This window comes from Larimichthys crocea, chromosome XXIV (assembly GCF_000972845.2).
Source record: "Larimichthys crocea isolate SSNF chromosome XXIV, L_crocea_2.0, whole genome shotgun sequence".
Lineage (NCBI taxonomy): Eukaryota > Metazoa > Chordata > Actinopteri > Sciaenidae > Larimichthys > Larimichthys crocea.
In genome coordinates, this window is record NC_040034.1 from 2892296 (window position 1) to 2898304 (window position 6009).

A 6009-nucleotide genomic window follows, 5' to 3' on the forward strand; every position below is an offset into this window, starting at 1 on the left:
ACTGAACCACCCTCATGGTCGTCAAAGCTACAGCCAACATCCAAATGGAAACAGGTAGGAACAGCTAGCCTGACTTTGTCCAACACTAACAAAATCCACCACCGCCTCTAAAGCTCGTTAACGAACATGTTTTATCGACGAGTTGTCGAGGCTGCTCGAGCACAGAACTCGCTAAAAAACTGTGACTTCTCATTTTTACAAAACATTTATTTGGTAGCAGAATTCTTCTTCCAGATTAGTTTAACACGTTATTAAATGTGTAATGGACAGAATTGGGCGATTTAAAGAGGTGATTTCTGGTTTTGAAGTGATAATTATTTGGCCACAAAATCAGATCATCAAACATCGTGTCAACTGATGTTATATTTTCACTTAAACTGACCTAACTGTATAACTCGTTAACCTTTCTGTGATACTGGAACTGTTCTGAGCCGATTCTCATCTGACCGAACAGGTCTGATTGTTCTCCCGTCCCATACTGCTTGGCATTTATCAATTCACAGTTGTGCACTGAAAGAACATCTAACTGGCAGAACGACGCGCAACACAATGAACAGATCGATAAGACCAGCATCCCTCACAATGCCAACAACATCACAACATCTCATAATGATAGTCCTTCTCTCCCCCGGCAGCCTCAGGCTCGACCCATAAAGAATCTCTCACATAAATCAAACAAAACCCCTCGGAGCTCAGCGGGCCCAAGAGCATGCTGATCACCTCCCAACACTCATTCCCCCCTACCGCCGGTCTCATGGCTGGCATCAGCCCTCAGGATCCCAACACCCTGGAAGACAGACCTCGCCAGTGGAGCCATAGCACGCCGAGAGGGGTCCTGATTGGAGGGCGGCGGGGTGAGGGTTGAGAGAGGGGATGTCACAGACGCATGTCAGTTTGATTCAGTGCCTGCAGACCAATGTGGTAGATGCAAGCGGAAGCAAGCTGTGAAATAAACAAATCAATATTCTCAAGAGGCGCGGTTCTGTACACATGCCAGTATCCCAGAGCACTGCCGGTATTAGTATCACACAATAACACCGAATGATGTTTTTACTACGTTACAGTACGCCGCTATACTGCAGCATGGAAAATATGCCACATCAGTTGCGAGTGTATGTGTTTTGCAGCACAGTATTTGTACACAGATGGCACAGCTGACGAGGCATATGCAATTTACATTAAACATCACTATTACTCAGAGATGCTTACGACCAAACGCAAGCCCTCGGATGGAAATCAAACCTCGGTGCTCACCTAAAGACTACCACATCACAGATCATTACATCCGCCTCTGACGCTTGTAATACACTCTCTTACCTACAGGCTGATTATTTTTAACTAAGCAGACACGACAACAACAACGACAACGACAACAAAAAGAGTTCAACAAAACAATTCAGCAGGGATTAGAGAAGCGAGGAGGGGGTTACTTAAGGACTTTCCTGCTTTCAACATTGTGTGTGACGAATCCCAAAGTTGGAATCCACATTGCATGCGTGTGACACACACACACACACACACACCACACACACAACACACACACACCCTGAGTGGAGCAAAATCTCTTGACAAGAAAACAGGGGATGTGAGTGCACGCTCAGATGAACGCTACAAACAACGCTGTCTAACACATGTAAAGAAAGAAGCATTTAAAAATTCACAGCAGACGGCACATGAACGGGTTACCGAAGAGGTAGGTTCGACATTAAACGATGTCAGGAGACGACAGCGTCTTTGTATCAAGAGAAACGCGATTGAGACGCGGATCAGCTTGTAAGCGCTATCATGTCGTCCCATAAGTCCGCCATCATTTCTCGACGGTTTATCGGCAATCAAAACAAAACGTAAATCAAAGGGATGCAAAAACAAGCACACAAAGAAAATTACTTATTTATGAATCCGACTAAACTCCGACTTTCAATCGACATCAGCATTTTCAATGACCTTGGTTGATTAAAAAAATCAGGCGATAGCCAATAATAATCGTCAACAAACATGTCATAAAAAAGCAACTGCCCACAACCACGAGTAGAAAACAAGTTGCCGTCTTACCAGCGCTCGTCGTTCTTGAACTCCAGCTCTCCGTAGGTGTCTTCGAAGTCCTCCCCTCCGCTTTGCGAGTCCCTCCATGGTGCGATAAGGCACAATGACCGTCCCCCTTGCTCCAAGAGTCCAGCACTTTCACTTCCATAATACCTATGCTCTCGTTCTGACGTGCACCGAGTTGCTCTCAAAGGTGAAGATGCGAATGGTCGTCGTCCAGGATGGTCACAGTGGCCACGCTGGGGAAGCCCAGCATGGCCTTTGGGTACGGGAGACTGTTGGCGGAACAGCACTTCGTCCTGGTCTCCAGGACGCGCAGATTACTGAGCCGCACGAAAAAGTGCTCGTTCCTCTTCAAAGATGTCGTCATCTATGATGCCAATGTTTATTTCCTTGAACATCTCTCCGGGTATTGAACACTACCGGACCCTGTGAATTCGTAGTCAGCCCCGGCATTCGCCGAGCCGTCCTCCCGTCTTATAATCCACGTAGATCGTCTGTGTGATGTCGCCACCCTTCTCGCGATGGTCAGAAGATGGCAGCAACCACAGTTTCTCGAGCACTGATAGACGGCAGGCTCAAACGCAATTCGAGACAAGTACTCTTCCGGCTCCTCCACATGCACATCCTGCACGCTGGTGCTCTTCTCGCCTGCTCTGCGACGGGTTTTCTTCAGGGAATCTTCCCGCACCGGTCATTGCGCGTGGGCTTGATGCGGTAGAAGGCACGGCTCTTTGCTGGTGCGAGAGGGCGTAGTAGTTGGCCATCTCGACCAGCTGATCCATCTCTTTCTTCCTGGGGGTTCAGCTTCAGGTCTTTCAAGATGGCGATCATGTCGCGCCGGGACCATCGTCCACCTCTTTGCTCTCAATCAACCGATAGAGTGGCTCGCACGCTGCATCCATGAAGTAGAGTTGACCATCTTGGCCGTCCATCTCGATCCCCTTGGAGCGCTCATCTCCGTCTCGATGATAACACCCCGTTGCTTGTCGGTGCGATACTTCTTGTGCATGAACTTGTAGAAGAGAAGTCGTCTGTCCTGCAACCCAGGCAAGGAGTACACATAGGGGGAAGAAAGGCCAGAGTGAGTAGACCCCTCCCAGACCTGGACTTCGTTAGGATAAAAACACGCCAGGATCATGTAGAGCCAGATGTAAGCAAGATGCTCGCAGCCTGCGGTGATGAAAGACACTCTGAGGTTTGACTTGCGTACCTCTCTTGGGGAATGACGGACACACAGAGGCCGATGATGACAAACATATGAAGGCTGCTCTGCCACAATTGTGGCAGGCCCAACTCGCCAGATTTGAACTCAGTCCACAAACCTCAATCACAGAGAGCAGAATCTCAGGGGCAGAAAGAGCCCAAGGCCATGAGGTGAGGTTCGAGACCGTGCTCATTCCACACTCGGATCGTGGTGGTGGTCGTTTCTCCGTTGGGGGGCCTTTTGATGACGATCTCTTTTCTCCTGGGAGGTGATGACCTCAGGCCGCCATGAAGGGCGTCGGAATGATGGACACTCGAGAAACATGTAGATCATCGCCACAAAATATACGATGACCTGGCGATTTTGTCTCCCATGGAGGGGTCCTCGGGAACCAGATGGGCCAGGAGATCCCTTGATGACACTTGGAGTTCCCCGCGCAGGTGCATTGCTGGGGCTGAGCAGAGGGCTCGGAGGGGTCCGGGCCTCTGTACAAAGGAGGCTACAGCAACGGAGACCAGCCCCAACCGAGGCAGGCTGACGAACCTGGCTTCAACAGGCCTTGAACCCTCCCTGCACCCTCCTTCGTTCAAGGGTCCTTACAACACTGACAGTCCCCTCTGGGATCCAGCACTGGGCTGTGCTTTTTGCTCAACCACCACCTGAACACAACAGACAGAAAACAACAGAGATACACCTTTAGACAGGACGGTACAAAGACAGTTGAATCATGCTGCTTGGCACTTTTTACCATGATAACGACATGTATTGCTCAATAAATATTCATTGGGCTTTCTTAATGCATTACTTCAGCAAACTTACTTACAATGCATGAATTTTTTCAGCCACATAATAATTCAATAATTAATGTAATCACATAATGGAATGGTTATCCCAACCTCAGGGTACTTTCACATGGTTTTAAATCCCAAAGTTGAGGAATAGTATGTAAGTGTGTGAGACTGTGGTGTTGGCACTTCACAGGGAGAAACACACACGGCGTCCTGAAGCCAGCAAAGTTTCTCAATTTTATATGAGTGCAAGAATTCTAATTAATCCCACTATCCTTCTGTAAGACTTCAATGAGCTTCAGCCTCCTTCTAGTCATGGACCTTCACGTTATCTATGAGAGCGGGCGGGAAAATGTTTCATGCAACTATTTTTTTGTGTGTGAAACATACACATGACACGCACATACATACACAACATGCACACGTTTTTTTTTCCACTTCGCTTAGAGGTCTCGCAAAGCGTTATGTGAACAATGTAGATAACATTTGTTTAATGAGTCACGCAGCCCGCCGGCTCTTTCCAATCATAACGTTTATTTTGGGGTTTCAGATGTGGATACGTGCGTCCAATAATGTGGATTTGAGCGGAATTGTCTGAAATCTCTGGGGTAATACGCACAGCTCTGAACCGAACAGCTCGCTCAGCAGGCGTGCAATGTGCCAAACTAAGCACGGTCCAAAATGTCGCATTGGAAAAAAAAAAAAACAGCAGAGGGAAGGCAGGAGACCGTCAAGAGGCAAACTGAAACAAAGGACAGATGTCCCGCACAGATTCATTCATAACTGAGCCCTAAATGCACACTTACCTATCCACAAGAGAGACTAACAATCCACACACTGTCCGAATTCATAAAAACTCGGCCTAAGCAACTATGCACCCGCTCTATATGAGATCGAGCTTGAACATTCATTTTGATGCTAACAGCTGAGGCCAGAGGCACGGGAGCGTGAAGAAGTTAAAACCAGCCTAAACTTTAGAAGATGTGAGCTGCTTAAGACGACACGCGGGGATCAGCGGTACCTTTGTGTCATTCAATGGTTCAGGAGGGTGGGTGGAGCCTCTCTGCAGTCTCCACCACACCTTTGGACCCCTGAGACACACAGGCACTTTAGTCTGAATTTAAATATCTCTTCAGAGAGACACACACTGTGTGAGTTAACATTCTGTCCTGAACCACCGGAGGATTACAATGTGTTATTACAGTCCCACTCTTGTTTTCTTTTGCTTTGTTGACTAAATGTGTTGGTCCCTCTTTGGTTTTGTACCTTAAAAGTGCATTCTTGTGTTGTGTTAAAGGGTTGATTACCTCGGGGGGTACGGCACGCACTCGTGCCACTTTAAGTCCACCTTTTGGGATAAAAAGCATCAATTAAATGGCGTAGGTTATGTTGGCGTATGCAGATTTCTTATTAAGATTGAACGCTGGATCCGAAGACTTAAAAATAACTTTGACTGCTGCCTAATCTCCTGGTGGTATTTTTGGGAATGACATCTATCAATGCAGACAGCCAGCTCAGGTTTGGATGGCTGACAAAGTCTTCAAGGGAGGTGTGGATAGACAACAGGAGGTGGCATGTTAAAAAACTCGCACCATTTAAACGCCAAATATTGTCTCTGGACCTGAACAACACACACATCCTACGTCTGCAATAAACTGGCAAAGTTTCTATCAGTGTCCCTGCGTGTCTTAGCAAAACTAAATCTAAGCTATTTGGAATAAATGATTCCTAATTTTGTGATTTAAGGCTTCAATAGGTCACATACTGCATCCTGGGAGATTATTGTCTTTTGATTGGGGACATAACCTAAAATACTTCATGGCGCTCAAGACTCTTCCGAAATGAGGATATCGCAGTCGAAATGAACATCCTCAGATGTTAAAAGGATGTGATTGCAGGCACACGCCCCGATCTGCAGGACAGAGAAGGGGGATGAGGCAACGGCAGCAGAAGCAGGAGACGAGGAACTCA

At 47.3% G+C, this 6009-nt stretch overlaps 1 protein-coding gene and 1 pseudogene across 2 annotated transcripts in view; one reads left to right on the top strand and one right to left on the bottom strand.

Annotated features, from left to right (window-relative positions):
• The window catches only part of slc8a3 (solute carrier family 8 member 3), a 117494-nt gene that overhangs the window by 25925 nt on the left and 85560 nt on the right, over positions 1-6009 (top strand). The gene's annotated exons all lie outside the window — the stretch shown is intronic.
• LOC113744568 (sodium/calcium exchanger 3-like) overlaps positions 2049-6009 on the bottom strand; it is a 6170-nt pseudogene continuing 2209 nt past the window's right edge.